The sequence below is a fragment of the Panthera uncia genome (assembly GCF_023721935.1).
Source record: "Panthera uncia isolate 11264 chromosome C1 unlocalized genomic scaffold, Puncia_PCG_1.0 HiC_scaffold_4, whole genome shotgun sequence".
NCBI lineage: Eukaryota > Metazoa > Chordata > Mammalia > Carnivora > Felidae > Panthera > Panthera uncia.
The window spans coordinates 41,010,586-41,027,890 of record NW_026057585.1 but is presented as its reverse complement, the minus strand read 5'-3'; the positions used below and the strand labels follow the sequence as shown (position 1 = coordinate 41,027,890).

At 41.5% G+C, this 17,305-nt stretch overlaps 1 protein-coding gene across 1 annotated transcript in view; it reads left to right on the top strand.

The window, feature by feature from the left end:
- Positions 1 to 17,305, top strand: part of AK5 (adenylate kinase 5) — a 260,907-nt gene that overhangs the window by 170,392 nt on the left and 73,210 nt on the right. The gene's annotated exons all lie outside the window — the stretch shown is intronic.

Genomic DNA, 17,305 nt, shown 5'->3' with positions numbered 1-17,305 from the left:
GTGGGTAGCTAAGCAGGTCATTCTAAGGAAAAACTATAGGGTGAATATAGAGGCTAGAAAAGGTAGTGCACATAAAAGGACAGCCTAGGGGGCTCATGGGAACAGACAGTACACTAATGAGCTTGGAGGGGCAGACTGACCTTGGTCAGGAAGAGCTTTTCCAGTGCTGAAGAGGTGGAAATTTCTTGTCATCCTTGGAAGAAGAAGACACCATCAGATCTGCATTTGAGAAGTATTCTATGGACTGAGCGGAAATGTGGACTAAGTGGAGAGACTGCTTGCAGAGAGGCTACTTAGAAGGATATTTTAGTAATTCAGGCAAAAAGAGATGACAAAGGTTGGGGTCAGAGCAGAAGCAGAGGGAATGAGATTTAGGAGGTCAAGGGAGGGTGGACCTGCAGGACTTTTCATCCAATTCCAAGACTCGATTCTGAAGGCTGAGCCTGGGAGCTCTTCGCCAAGAAGCAGAGGTTCTCATTTTGCAGTGTGCTTCTGGAAAGAGGGAGCCCCCTCTTCCCTTTGCTTCCCTGCTCCTCACGGTGCCTCTCTCCCACACTGTGCTGTTTGAATGTTGACTGGCTGGCAAGTCTGAATTCTGATGACATTTCTAAACCCACTCTCCCCGTGACATATTTTTCTCATTCATGAAAGCAAAGTACTGCCACTCCCAGGTCCTGTGGAGAGAGAATACTGATAGCAGGCCAGAAAAAAAAAAAAAAAAAAAAAAGCAACCTCTCTAAATTACCTTTTTGAAAAGCTCGCTGCAACTTTCAGTTGCATCATGAAAAATGTGTATCTGCAATTCATTGAAGGCAATGAGTAGTCTGTTCTGGAGTTGCTGTGGCAACTGCTCAATTAAGTGAAAAAAAATGAAAAAACAAATGTACTGTAGTTGCTCTTGAGCTTAACATTCTTTAAAAAAAAAAAAGGAAAAGAAGGAAAGTAATATGTTTGGTGAGTTATTTTCCCCAAGGCTTTCCTAAGACTGCATTTTTTTTTTTTTGCTTTGCCTTTCCACCAGCACATCCATGCCAAGCTAAATGCCAGGCTTGCTGTCATCTGTGGTTAGCAACACACAAGCCTCAGATTTCACCTCCGAATGTTCTGGGGTAACATTTGCTCACATCCAGCTTCCACCAAAGGCCATTTGGATCCATTTCTGTTTTGAAGGTGATAGAGTGGAGCCTCTATTAGAAGAGTAGGTGGGAATAGTGGGTGGGTTCTGGCACCAGATTTGACCCCAAATTTATCTTATAATCTTAAATAAGAGATGTGACTTTTCTGAAGACATGAAAAGTTACCCCTGCCTTGATGTACTAAGAAACAAAGGATGTAATAATAGCACCTTACACTTGTACGCCAATTTACTGCTGATGAAATACTTCCAGTGGTCGTATTTTCTCTTAGCCACCACCGTCTGGGGTAGCCATTGTTCTTCCCACTTTGGACAGAGTGTTGTTTACAAAAACACTGAGCTGATCTTGTCACTTGCCAGCTTATAGTCCTCAATGCCTTTCTTCCCATTGCTCTTGGGACAAAACCCAAATTCTCACTGGGGCTCCCTGGTTCCTTGCAAGGTGCCTCAGTGCACTATCCCCCTGGCTGTCTTTGCCAGCCTCACTGGCCTGCCTTTAGCTGGCTTGGGTGTAGACTCCTCCTCTTTTGGGCCTTTGCATCAGCTGAGGGCTCTTCCTGAGATAGGCTTATCTCTTCCCGTCTCCCCTTCCCTCCCTTCCTGCCTTGGCAAACTTGGAGCCTATTCCCCAACATAATCCACATCAGAGTTTAATTTTCCTAGAATCCCGTATTTTGTATACACCCATATTTAATATGCATTTACTTATATGATTATCTAATTAATATCAGTCTCCCCAAATAGACACAAAGCTCATGAGCTCAGGGAGCACGTGTAATTCTTTAATTTTATTACATATGTAGAAGAGACATGAAGAGGCATTGAAGAGAAGGATTTATTCAAGACTTTAGAACACTCCCATTGTCCTTTAAAGTTTTGTGTCTTGCAACTTCAGGGGAAGGAGGCCACTCTGAGCTCATAAAATGTGTTTAAAGAGACACCCTGACCCTCTCCCAAGGTAAAGTGGTTTCATAAACAGCACACCCTGTGTTTATACTCTGCCCTTTCTCTTTAGACCTCATCCAATCCTCAAAACAGTAGCACTGTGAAGCAGGAAAGGAGTGGTGGTTCCTGTGTTATGAATCAGGGAAGGAGCAGAGAGGAGGGGCCTAAGTGCTAGGATTGTGCCAAAGTGGGGCTAGAGGACCAGGCCAAGGCCAAGTTGGTATAGCAAGCCCTGGACTTATAAGCAGAGTGTATGTTTAATTATAGGGGTAGCTTGGGCAGGGGGAGAGGGAGATCTGACTGATACCAGGAAAATGGCATTTGCAAGAACTGTAAAACTCTCGTTTGCTTTTTTCACCATAACTCTCTTTTTTTCTATTCTGGATATTTAATAGTGGGGAAGAATGATCAGGGGCACCTGGGTGGCTCAGTGGGTTAGGCATCTGACTCTTGATTTTGGCTCAGGTCAAGATCTCAGGGTTTGTCGGATCAAGCCCCACATCAGGCTCTGCACTAACAGCGTGGAGCCTACTTGGGATTCTCTCTCTGCCCCTCTGCACACCCCCCCCCCACCAAAAATAGATAAACATGTAAAAAAATGATCAAACCTCACCTTAAGGCAGGCCACTACTAGCCCACGTAGTGTCATTTGTTCAAGTTAGAAAAAGAACCTCCTCTACCACACATGTCCTTGGGGACGCACAGGTTGGTGAGTGGATTCAGTTCCCACTTATCTCCCCAGACAAGATGGTTTGCACAGTGCACAACTGCAGAAATGTACATGGAAGCTGTGCCTCACAGGCAGGCCACCTCCAGCTTCCAGCCACAAGGAAAGGGCTGCCTTCTCTCAGCACCAGGAGTCCAGCCCTCCATTTTGATTGACCCAGCTTTTAAGTGTTAATCTTATAGGTTCGTCTTTCCTGGGCTTCTTTTATTTCTGCTTTTGGCAGTTGTTTCTTTTTTCTGTATGGCATTCTGTGTGAGAGACTTTGAGAAGTAGAAAAGAGCAGGTTGGTTTCCTTGGTTCCTGCGTCTGTTTGTGTTTTGGTAGTGGGTTGAATGTGTGCTTTTCCAATATGATGTCATCATGGCTTTTGAATATTCCCCAGATACTCTTTGCCAAAAGTTCTTCAAAAGATAGTAAAATATTTCTCTTTCACCTCCTGTGGAACTTTGTACTAAGATTTTTAAAACAAAGAGAAGATAAAAAGGCTGGCCTTTGAGTACAACATACTACATGAGGGTACAGCTAGGTCACTTTAGGAAACAACCCATTAGCTGTCTTCTGCATTGTCTTGGCAACGTTATAGCGGACGGCCAAAAGCAAAAGGGCAAACTCATCAGGGGAAATAATTTTCAAATATTGTTTCCAAATAAGAGGTGCTACCTATCAGTTAACCATTGCTGTGCAACTGCTAGAACTTAGTGGCTTCAAACCACATCCATTTATTTCTCTTATGGCACTGGGGCTGGCTAACCAGGTCCACTGATGGAAGCTGGGCTCACTCACACATCCACAGTGTAATGGCCCTCTTATGTGTCAGCTTGGCTAGGCTATGGGTCCCAGTGACTTAATCAAACAGCAATCTAGATGTTGCTGTGAAGATATTTTGTAGATGGGGTTAACATGTACAGTCAGTTGCCCTTATGTAAAGGAGATTATCTTGTTATAAATTGAGGTATAATTGACATGTAACATTGTATTCATTTTAGGTGTACAAAAAAACAATTTGAGATATATATATATATATATATATATATATATATATATATATAATCATTGCAAAATGTTTACCACAATAAGCCTAGTTAACATCCATCACCACACACAGTTACAAATTTTGTGTGTATGTGATAACTTTTAAGATCTACTCCCATTAGTATCTTCAAAGGTATTGTTGACTATAGTCACCATGCTGTAGTCACCATTACATCCTTAGGATTTATTTATCTTAGAACTGGAAGTTTGTTCCTTTGACCACCTTCATCCATCTTGCCCAACTGCCACCCCCTACCTTTGTCAACCACCAATGTGTTCTCTTTATCTATGAGGTTGGGGTTTTTTTAGTTTAGATTCCACATGTAAGTGATATCATACAGTATTCATCTTTCTCCTTCTGACTTATTTCACTTAACATAAAGTCCTCAGGGTCCATCCATGGTACTGCAAATGGCAGGATGTCCTTCTTTTTATGGATAAATAATATTCCAGTGTGTGTGTGTGTGTGTGTGTGTGTGTGTGTGTGTGACATTTTCTTTATCAGTCTGTCAGTGGACACTTAGGTTTTTCTACATCTTGGCTATTACAAATATACTTTAGTGAATGTGGGAGTATGGGTATCTTTGTGAGACAGTGATTTCTTTCACTTTGTATAAATACCCCTAAGTGGAATCGCTGGATCACTGGATCAAAATAGCAGTTCTATTTTTAATTTTTTTGAGGAACCTCTGTGCTGTTTTCTACAGTGGTTGCAACAGTTGATATTCCTACCAACAGTGAGATTAGCCTTGATAATTTGGATGGGTCTCATCCAATCAGTTGAAAGGCCTTAGAATCCCTGATTAATATGGATGCAAAAATTCTCAATAAGATACTAGCAAATCGAATTCAACAGCATATAAAAAGAATTATTCACCATGATCAAGTGGGATTCATTCCTGGGATGCAGGGCTGGTTCAACATTCGCAAATCAATCAACGTGATACATCACATTAATAAAAGAAAAGATAAGAACCATATGATCCTGTCAATCGATGCAGAAAAGGCCTTTGACAAAATCCAGCACCTTTCTTAATAAAAACCCTTGAGAAAGTCGGGATAGAAGGAACATACTTAGACATCATAAAAGCCATTTATGAAAAGCCCACAGCTAACATCATCCTCAATGGGGAAAAACTGAGAGCTTTTTCCCTGAGATCAGGAACACGACAGGGATGCCCACTCTCACCGCTGTTGTTTAACATAGTGTTGGAAGTTCTAGCATCAGCAATCAGACAACAAAAGAAAATCAAAGGCATCCAAATTGGCAAACATGAAGTCAAGCTTTCGCTTTTTGCAGATGACATGATATTATACATGGAAAATCCGATAGACTCCACCAAAAGTCTGCTAGAACTGATACGTGAATTCAGCAAAGTTGCAGGATACAAAATCAATGTACAGAAATCAGTTGCATTCTTATACACTAACAATGAAGCAACAGAAAGACAAATAAAGAAACTGATCCCATTCACAATTGCACCAAGAAGCATAAAATACCTAGGAATAAATCTGACCAAAGATGTAAAAGATCTGTATGCTGAAAACTATAGAAAGCTTATGAAGGTAATTGAAGAAGATATAAAGAAATGGAAAGACATTCCGGGATCATGGATTGGAAGAATAAATATTGTCAAAATGTCAATACTACCCAAAACTATCTACACATTCAATGCAATCCCAATCAAAATTGCACCAGCATTCTTCTTGAAGCTAGAACAAGCAATTCTAAAATTCATATGGAACCACAAAAGGCCCCGAATAGCCAAAGTAATTTTGAAGACAAAGACCAAAGCAGGAGGCATCACAATCCCAGACTTTAGCCTCTACTACAAAGCTGTCTTCATCAAGACAGCACAGTATTGGCATAAAAACAGACACATAGACCAATGGCATAGAATAGAAACCCCAGAACTAGACCCACAAACGTATGGCCAACTAATCTTTGACAAAGCAGGAAAGAATATCCAATGGAAAAAAGACAGTCTCTTTAACAAATGGTGCTGGGAGAACTGGACAGCAACATGCAGAAGGTTGAAACTAGACCACTTTCTCACACCATTCACAAAAATAAACTCAAAATGGATAAAGGACCTGAATGTGAGACAGGAAACCATCAAAACCCTAGAGGAGAAAGCAGGAAAAGACCTCTCTGACCTCAGCCGTAGCAATCTCTTACTCGACACATCCCCAAAGGCAAGGGAATTAAAAGCAAAAATGAATTACTGGGACCTTATGAAGATTAAAAGCTTCTGCACAGCAAAGGAAACAACCAACAAAACTAAAAGGCAACCAACGGAATGGGAAAAGATATTTGCAAATGACATATCGGACAAAGGGCTAGTATCCAAAATCTATAAAGAGCTCACCACACTCCACACCCGAAAAACAAATAACCCAGTGAAGAAATGGGCAGAAAACATGAATAGACACTTCTCTAAAGAAGACATCCGGATGACCAACAGGCACATGAAAAGATGCTCAACGTCGCTCCTCATCAGGGAAATACAAATCAAAACCACACTCAGATATCACCTCACGCCAGTCAGAGTGGCCAAAATGAAGAAATCAGGAGACTATAGATGCTGGAGAGGATGTGGAGAAACGGGAACCCTCTTGCACTGTTGGTGGGAATGCAAACTGGTGCAGCCACTCTGCAAAACAGTGTGGAGGTTCCTCAGAAAATTAAAAATAGACCTACCCTATGACCCAGCAATAGCACTGCTAGGAATTGACCCAAGGGATACAGGAGTACTGATGCATAGGGGCACTTGTACCCCAATGTTTATAGCAGCACTCTCAACAATAGCCAAATTATGGAAAGAGCCTAAATGTCCATCAACTGATGAATGGATAAAGAAATTGTGGTTTATATACACAATGGAGTACTACATGGCTATGAGAAAGAACGAAATATGGCCCTTTGTAGCAACGTGGATGGAACTGGAGAGTGTGATGCTAAGTGAAATAAGCCATACAGAGAAAGACAGATACCATATGTTTTCACTCTTATGTGGATCCTGAGAAACTTAACAGAAACCCATGGGGGAGGGGAAGGAAAAAAAAAAAAGAGGTTAGAGTGGGAGAGAGCCAAAGCATAAGAGACTCTTAAAAACTGAGAACAAACTGAGGGTTGATGGGGGGTGGGAGGGAGGGCAGGGTGGGTGATGGGTATTGAGGAGGGCACCTTTTGGGATGAGCACTGGGTGTTGTATGGAAACCAATTAGACAATAAATTTCATATATTGAAAAATAAATAAATAAATAAATAAATAAATAAATAAATAAATAAAAAAGAAAGGCCTTAGAAGCAAAACTGAGGTTTCCCTGAGGAAGAGGAAATCCTGTGTGTGGTCTCAGTGTCACCTTGTGCCCTAGAGTTTCCAGCCTGCCACCCTGCCCTATGGATTTCAGGCTTGTCCAACTAGCCCCCATACTTGTGTAAGCCAATTCCCTGAAGTAAATCTCTTACAGAGATGGAGATACATAGATAGATTAAAATCTTTCTGGTTCTGTTTCTTTGATAGAACTCTGGCTGGGTTTGACCTGGCTGCTAGGTCAGCCAGAGCCTGGTCAGTCTAGGATGGCCCTGCCGGGATGAGTGGACCTCTGCTCCACATGGCCTTTCATCCTTTAGCAGGCTGGCCCAGGCTTATCTTCATGGCAGTGGCAGGGGACCAAGGAGGACACGGAAGCATGCAAGCTTCTGGAACTATAGCCTGAGAACTGGCACACTGTCTTCTCTTCCTCATTCTGATGGCTGAAGCAAGTCATAAAACTGGCCCAGGTCAAAAGTGGGAGAACAGACTCCCTTCTTGATGAGGGTGTATACAAAATGACCTTGTAAGAGGCATGCATGCAAAGAAGAGTGAAAATTTGAGGCCACAGTTGCCATTAATCTGTCACAGACTGTTTGATGCAATGGTACAGGAAAGAACAAACATCAAACCTTTTTTTCTAACCACCAGTATGCCTTTTCCCACTTGTTATGGCAGGTAAAACTACAAATTCAGAGCCCTTAATCTTCTTACTTACAACTGGGGGATAGTAAAGCCTACCTCATGGTATTTGCATAAGAATAATGAGATTTCTGTGAAAGCATCAGTTGTAGTGCCTGTAAGGAGCTCAGCAAATGATGCTTCCCCTTTGCCAGCAACTCTTGAGCACCTACTGCATACAAGAAAAAAGAAGGCAACACATATTTGAGGCACAGGACTGGAAATTGAATTTAACTGTTTTTTAGGATCAATATATATTGGTAAAAATTATTCTCAATACAAAATAATTACTTGACAAATATCTTAGTCTATATGTGGTAATTCCAAAATAGCTTTTGCATTTGCAGGGGAAAAAGCACCTCATGGACACAAACATAATCCAATCCCCATAACTTTTCATGATTTTGAATTTTCTTAATTAATGGCACATTTGTAAATTATGTATTTTTTTAAGTTGATGCTCAGGTTTTGGGCTCAGACAGAACTGAATTCGAATCCCAGCTCACACATTTTTTTTAGCTCCAATACACAGGCAGATTTCCACAATCCCTAAAACAGAGCTTCAAATATGTATAATGGGGATGACAGCACCTCCTTCAGTAGGCCGCTAATGAAGAAATTACATGAGATAATACCCAATAAGTGTAGTTATTATTATTATAGCCAATATAATAAAATGATAGAAATACTACTTCAGGGTTTAGAATGCACTGAAATGCCTTTTTTGTTCAATTGTCTCAACTGCCTGCTTACTTCACCTGTTCGCACTTTTCCCTGAAAAAAAACAACTGTGACAGCACCAACTTTTATTGCATCAGCATGTTGGGATGTGTAGAGACTCAAGTTCTGTAACTGTGTAGAGTAATCTGGAGGCTCATCTGTGAACCCTCAGACTTGCACATCTTACAGTCTATCCCCAAAGATGGTCAGTGCAAATAAATATCAACACACAGGCCAGCATTAAGTAAACAACCCACAACAAAATAAATCAACATTAATGAAGATTAAGTGATCATAATTTATAATGAAAAACAAGAACAGCAGCAAGAAAGCATCCTTCCTGAAAACTGTAAGATTGCCAGTTTTAGCACGTGTTAAGCCCTGCTTGACAACTGCACTGCATTTGGCATACAAAGACAGGAACAAAGTGTGTCTTACGTCGTCTTTAGCACCGAACATTTCCGGACCTTGTATAGCAGCCAGATTTTTAGAATACTGAATTGGAGTCCTCCAAAAGCTCTAAAAATATGCTGATTTTAGGTTTGGATTGCAAATAGTCTTAACCTTTAATAACTCATTTATTGGAATACTAGTAAGTGCCTTCATGTATAGGCAAAAAGTGACATTCTATATACTTGAGCCTTTTTTTTTTTTTACCCAAGAAAGGATTTTACAGTTGTGGATAAGTTCAACAGGATTCAGTGAGGTTCCTTGTACCTGCTGGTAACCTAACTAAAATTGGGTTAAACAATTTAAAATGTTGTTTTCTCCCTTAACCACAGTCTGAAGGTAGATGGACCAGGGCTGGTCCTGTGATAGTCACACAGGGCCAGACTGCTTCCCTCTTTCCCAGACTGTTGCCCCCTTCAGTCTGTGAGCATTGCCTCCCTTCAAGGTCTCGAGGCAGCAAGGGCAGCTCCAAGCATCTGGTCCTCACATGATCATTCGCAAAAATAGAATGGATGAGTGAAGCTGATCCTCCCCATGTTTGTCCGTCTTTCTTTTTAGTAGGGAGGAACTCTGTCCTCTGAAGCCCAGAGACTTGCTTTTCACATCCTGCTGGTCCAGATTTGGTCAAAACCCTATGCCCATAATGCAGAGGATGGGAAAGCAAGGATCTGCCATCTTTGGCATCTGACGAGGCAGGTGGCTCTGCCTGCAAGAAAGTGGGCTATTGGGTAGGCATCTAAGAGGGTCTGCCAATGGGGGTCAGGGAGGGGGGCAGAGGGGGTGGTCCTGGCAGTGTTCTGGGACCACCTACTCCACTCCCACCAATAGTATTTCCATTCTTCTCTTTTAGATATTAGGCTTCCATATGAGATTCTCTTTGAACAAAAGCCCCCATGGATAAAAATCATTTACAACCCTTTGTTTTAGCACATGCTCAAATACCTAATATACTCAGTGAGTCAAAACCGTTTGTTCACTGTTACTTTTCCAGCATCTAGACCCATTCCCAGCATATAGGAGGAGCTTGAGTTAATTCCCTGTTGTTGCCCTAACAAATTACCACAAACTTCATGGATAAAAATAACACAAATGTATTATCTTACAGTTCTGGAAGTCAAAAATCCAAAATAGATTTCACTCAGCTAAAATCAAGGTTCCAGCAAGATCTCATTCCTCCTCAACTCAGGTCTACAGGTTGTTTCTAGTGGGAAGAACACCTCTTTTGACCTGCCTCTTTGATTCACAGCTCCAACCTGGATGTCATTGTTAGTTCCTCCTTTGCTCTATGTCCCACAACCACCAACTAACCCTGTCTCACTGCCCATTCAACCTTACCCTCTAGAACCTCCGGGAGTTGGGCGCAGACATTCAAGTTGGGGAATAATGAAAGTGAGAGATGTGGGGCAAGGTCAGAGCTGGACTCTGGATTTAAGGGTGGTCCATGGGAAGCTGCTTGGTGCATCTGTCATAGTGATAACCAAGAAGTGCTTCAGACTGAAGAGAAAGGCATTGGGATACACCCATGATGAGGGAAGGACTCAGAGGAATTGAGGAGGAGTCATCAAAGGGTCCTTTGAGCTCTTCACTTGCTCACTCTACCCCACCTGCCTCCCCCCAGTCTTACTTCCTTTTTAAAGAAAGAAGGTGGGACAAAGAGTGACTCCTCTGGGTGATATTTTTCTCCCTGAAAAACCCATGAACACATATAGAGGGTTTTTTTTAAGTTTATTTATTTATTTTGAGAGAGAGAGAGAGAGAGAGAGCACAAATAGGAGAGGGGCAGAGCAAGAAGGAGAGAGAGAATCCCAAGCAGGCTCTGCACTGTCAGTACAGAGCCCAGTGCTAGGCTTAAATTCACAAACCATGAGATCATGACCTGAGCTGAAGTCAGACGTTTAACCAACTGAGCCACCCAAGGACCCCGGCCAACATTAACTTTAAATGAGAGGAAATCAGAATGGAAACTTTGCTCCTTCCTTTACAGCAGCAGCCTGACAAAGCCCTGCTTAACCACATGCTGCATTTGGCTTGTGAAGACAAGATTAAAGTGTGTCTTACATTGTCTTCTAGCAGTGGGGTGAAAACAGGAAGTTGTAGGAAAACATCAGGAAAATATTTTCTTTAAAAGTTTTATTAGAGGGGCGCCTGGGTGTCTCAGTAGGTTAAGTGTCCGATTCTTGACTTCTGCTCAGGTAATGATCTCATGGTTTGTAAGATCGAGCCCCTTGTCAGGCTCTGTGCTAACAGAGTGGAGCCTGCTTGGGATTCTCTTTCTCCCTCTCTCTGCCCCTCCCTGACTCATGCTCTTTCTCTTTCTCTCTCTCAATAAATAAAAAACATATTTTAAAAAACCTTTAAAATAAAATAAATTTTTTATTAGAGACAGCAACATTTTGATTTATATATAAAAGAAGAAAAACATTCCTCCTAGAGAGCCAGATCTGTAAACCACTATTTAAAGTAGTTCATGTAGAGAACCTGCAATTTAATAAGACTAGGAAAAGGTTAGCCTAGCATCCCCTATATTTTTTTATCCCTGTTTACTCAATTATACAAGTGCTACCACAGCAAGAAGGCCTCTAATTGTGTATACTTCAGTGAGAGAGAAATGAGACTTGCCGTAAAATAAATTCTTGGGTGTAACTAAATTACACACCACTCCCCATACTTTTTTTCCAAATTGCCCATTACTTTAAATGAAAACATGCTTTAGAAAAGAACTGTAAACACTCAAAGTGCTTCTCAAGGACCAGTCTCCCTTCTTCCTGCTGATAAAATGCAGTTACGTTTCTGTTTTCCAATACTCTCCTGCTGAAGATCCGAGGAATCTTAAAACTACATTCACAGCTAACCAGTAAACTTGAGAATTTCGCTTTCACATCATTTGGTTGGCATGATGTGGCTTCCTTCCCTCTTTTAGCAAAGGAATCCACCTTCCTTCCTATTCATAAGACACCATGAGCATTCGCTTCGCTAGTGTAGTGTAGTTACTCGTTACACTCTGTGCTCCACATCACACACAGACGGGTTGTCATGCTCCATCAGGGGCTGCAGGAGAGGCATCAGGACCCAGGCATGGGAAACAGGCAAGCGCACTAGCTGGGGCACCCTGCACAGTCACATAGCTTGCTGAGCCTGTTTCCTCATCTGAACAATAGGAGATCTCAAACTTGCCCATCTCCTAGTGTCTTTCTGAGGATTGGATGATATCATGCACGTTAAAAACACTCTGAACACTAGCAAATAGCAGTTCCAATAACCGTTTTTTAAAATTGTTTGCTCAGGGGGCACCTGGGTGGCTCAGTCAGTTAGGCATCCAATTTCGGCTCAGGTCATGATAACACAGTTCATGGATTCAAGCCCTGCGCTAGGCTCTGTGCTGACAGCTCAGAGCCTGGATCCTGCTTCAGATTCTGTGTCTCCCTCGCTCTCTGCCCCTCCCCTGCTCACACTCTGTCTCTGTCTCTGTCTCTGTCTCTGTCTCTCTCACTCTCAAAAATAATAAATAAACTTAAAAAAAAATTAGTGGTTTACTCGAGGTGTTTGCTGTTTTTGTTTTTTAACAAAAAAGCTTCACAAAGTTTCATTTTCAGGTTATGAGATGGGGAAATAGCCTCGTATTGTTTGGGTTGGGTTTTTTTTTTAATTATTATTTCTTCCTGTTAAGATTCTGCTTCTCAATGAAGATGACCACTTCTGAGAACTACAGAACATTTTGTGCCTCAAACCCATCCCCACCTTCCTGTTGTTGCTTCTGAGAAACAGCGAGGGAGGCCTTAGATCAGTTTAAATAGAAGCCTAGGAAAATCCTCATGCTAGCATTTCATGGTCCATGATTCATGGAGAACTGCTTAGTATTCGGGGAGGTCAGAAAAAATTATAAAAGACTGCTCCTCACATTCATTTCAGAAACTAGAGAATCTCTTTGAAATCCATTGTTTTGAATCTTGAAGTTGATCTCTGTGCTTAATGTCAGAGAAAGAAAGTAGTCTTTTCTTGGTGAATTTTAGGGCAAGAAATTCATCTTAGCTATGATATTCTGTTGTTAAATAAAACCTCTTTGTCATAATTCCATTTGAAGCTGTATACATTTTTATACCATGAAATACACATACAGTTTAATACAAACAAGAACTAGAAAGATACCCCAAAAATGTCCTACTACCTCCTTCCCAGGAGAGCTTTTGTTTCGTGGTCCCCAAAGGGATATTTATTTATTTATTTATTTTAAGTATTTTTTTATTAATTTCAAATAACTTTTTAATTTTTTTAATGTGTATTTATTTTTGAGAGAGAGACAGAGCATGAGGCGGGGGAAGGGTGAGCAGAGAGAGAGGGAGACACCGAATCTGAAGCAGGCTCCAAGTTCCAATCTGTCAGCACAGAGCCCGACGCAGGCCTCGAACCCACAAACAGCAAGATCATGACCTGAGCCAAAGTTCGATGCTTAACCAACTGAGCCACCCAGATGCCCTGTCCCAAAAGGATTTTTAAACATCAACACTATCTACATAAGGAGGAGCAGCGTAAATATCTGACTCCATGACCTCACCTCTGATACCAGTAAGAGACTGCTGATAAAGAAACATAGGTTGGTATCAGGGCACTGAGGGCAGCAGTGGATATGCTCAGGCACATCCCCATCCAGTGACACACAGAAGTTCAGCAGCATCATTCCACACGCATAGGTTCCCAGCAAGGATCCAGTGAGATTATAGCAGTAGTTCAATGTCCACTTTATATTAGGACCTGATCTGCTTGTGACAATGTCACACAGAACGGGTCCTGCAGGCAGGAGCATACACCAGGCTGCAATGAAAGCAGGTGGAAGAACGTAATTTCTTATGATTGGTGAACCCATCCGGGAGGCTACGTTGCTCTATTTTTATCTCTCTCCCCCCAAAAATTTCAATAGTTCAGGGAATTGAGACTGACAAGACACCCATATCATAAGGTGGTGATAGTAGGAGCTCCAATCCTAAAGGAAAACATATACGCACCTCAACTAGCTGCTCTTCCTAAAAATGATACCAGAATCCAGCCTTGCAAAAGCAGTTCCTTGCCGATGCATCCACCCCGGGAAATAAAGTTGAATGCAATTCGCTTTTGCTCTCCTATGGCTCTGGCCTGACTGGAGAATGAGAGATAGAGACCAAAGGATATCCATAGTCCAAACCCATTTTCCCATAGAGCCACAAGTCCTGTCTGGAGGTTCTAGCTGTGTCACTGCAACAGGATTTTTTTTTTTATTTCTCCCCTTCAGTTACCAGCATTGTATTGTAAATATAGCACAAGAAGATATGGCAACCTGAACTTGCTTCTGTGTGTTAATGGTTTCTCTGCAGCTTTGCCCATCTTCACCAGCATTAATTACCTCATTGCAGGCTATGTCTTGGCTTCGTATGTGTGAGTCATAATTGGCACTTACATAAAATCTGTGCCAATATTAGTACCGTTTCTGTCGGTTTGTTCAGATTTAGTATTCTGCTTTATGCCCCCCAAACCTAGTTTATTACTGTGGAAAGGCACCTATGCCTCATCATACCCACAAAGCTCAACCTCACAATTCAGGCTTACAGGTGTCAGAAGGCTGACTAGATGGAGCACAACACAATGAAAGACTGTAACACCAAGAAGCACCCATGGGTGCCTAGGGTGGAAGTTGGTAGTGAATGGGTTGTACTTTCTCAAAGTATGCCTCACTGCAGATGCAGCTACAGATTATTAGGTATCTGAAACAAACCTGTCTGACATTTTGCTTCTTATATAATTGACATTCTGAATTAATGCCTTTCATACAGAACACACTTAGCACTTGAAAAGAAAGAGATGAGACTTAGGGCTTCTGGGGTCTTTATGGCATCTTTTTCACCAAAACAAAACCAGAAGTGTTTGCCTTTCATTAGTTGTTAGTGTGTGTGTGTGTGTGTGTGTGTGTGTGTGTGTGTGTGTGTGTGTAAGATGCCAGATTAATTTTATTTACAAAAAAAATTCACATAGGAATCATGAGGTTTATTGAGCATCAATGGAAAATAACACCCCCCAGTCAAACATCCTATTTACCTGGGCTTTCATGTCATTGAATGAAGTGGGCCCCATTCCTAGCACCACTCTGCTCCAAAAACCTTTTCACTATCAGGGCTTTATTGGAAGTAAGGCTGGGGCTCATATGAAGCAGTTGGGCAAACATACTAGAAGGCTATGAATAAAAGCTATGGATAAAAACCAGTCAGACTCAAGAAGCCACATAGAGGTGAGATAGGCTCCTTTATAACACAGTGCATTATTTTACTAATTCAGATTAACGTTGATTGCTCTTCTAAAACATGATAACTAGGTGTGAGAAAAATCTGATGCAGTTCAGCCTGTAAGATGGGTGTAAGTCTTATAACTCAACAGTGATATTAAAAATTAAGGGAGAAGACTCCCTAACACTACCTGGATATGTTCAATAGCTGTGTGACAAGCAATAAGCAGAGTCTCATGGAACAATCCTTTTCCAACAAAAGCTACTGAACTTCTTTCTGTGTAGATGCTTGTTAGGCAAACATAACTTCAAACAGGTCCCTGTCTCAGGTGGGCTTCGCTAGAGGCAAAACCTCAAATGGGAATTCTTTGCAAGTGTGCTATTAGGGAGTGCTTTTAGGACAGGGGGAGAGATGCAAGATAGGGCAGGGGCAGGAGCTGAGCAAGGATGTGACCCCAGGTGGCTATCAGCTTCAGTCTGATCTCAAGGGGAACACTAGGGCACAACTTATACCAGAATTGTCCCATGTTGAAGGTGTTCTGTGAGCCCTTAGCAACAGCTGAGAGATGGGTGCACCAGCCAGGCAGTGGCATGACACTAACAGATCCATGGTGGTAGCTAAGCTCCTAGGATTAAATCTCCAGGAACCATGCTGTGTGGTAGGAGATGTGGTTCTCATCCTAACCCTGACTTCACTAAGGACATGATGACATGGCCATGGGCTCCTCAAATGACCTCAATGACCACCCATTTCCCCATCTGTAAAATGGGAGAGGGTGATGGTAGGGTTGGATTAGATGATCCCAATAACTCCAAAATGCAATGCTGTAAAATGCAATGATTTCAACAAGAGAAGTAGGGATAGGCTTACTGAGGAATAATTGACATTTTTCCTGTTCATGGAAGGAAGATAATGAATGCAAATGTGTTCCTGAATGAACACTCCATTAAAAACTCTTCTCTCACCTGGAATAGCTCTAGATACACAGGGAAATCTAAGAAGACAAGCAGTAAAGTTGCCCTGAAGGCATATGTTCTAAAAAAGAATGGCAAGGCTCTGATTTCAAACAAGTACTCTCATGGCAGTTTACCTTAAGGGGGCATTAATACAACCAGCCAACCTCATTTAACTGACTCCTACATCAAAGCAAATTAGAAGCAAGAGGCTGGAGTGAAGCATGAGCCACAGGCTGGCCCTGCAAAATGGCACAACCTGTAATGGAGAGCAGTTTGACAAAATCTATCAGTTATAGATACATTTACTGTCTGACCACACATCCCCTTCTCTGATAATTTATGAAATGACCTTTATATGAGCTTATTCACCATGCTTTTCCCAAAATAACCCAAGATTGGAAACAGCTCAATGGTCCATCAATAAAGGACTAGTTAAAAACAACAACTATGTTACCTTCCATACGATAGAATACTGTACAACTGAGAACATTCTGTATTGATATGGAAAGTTCTCCAGGATACACTGATAAGTGAAAATGCAAGGGGAAGAACAGTATCATTATAGATGAGTATGTATATTATGAACATATATGCATGAGTAATATAAGTACACTTTTTTCTGTATACAAAATGGAGGTAATGCCAGATTATGTATTTATGTTCAAATGTATCCATAGATATCTGGAAGTTTGTTGTGTATCGGGAAACAGATACAAAAAAAAAAAAAAACTTCTGTAAGTGGTTACCTATGATGGATGAGGGAGTGGGAAAATGGAATGGATGGAGACATAAATAGAATTCTCACCAAATGCCTTTTTATATAAACTTTCATCCTAGACTCCCCTCACCACCCCCCTCCAACTACCACTGGTTCTTCTGTAAGGAAAATGCAGCAGCTGCTTGATTAAAAAATAAAATAAACATTTAAAGGCAGGCATCAATCAAAGCTGGTCATTCCAATCTCCCTTATTTCATGCTTTAGTTTTCAGGGATTGGCCAGTGGTTAACCATATGGCACCCACTGCTAAACACTTCCTATCTGGCCCTTTACAGAGAGTGTGCCAAGTCCAGCTTTAAACCATGAAGTTGTTTTT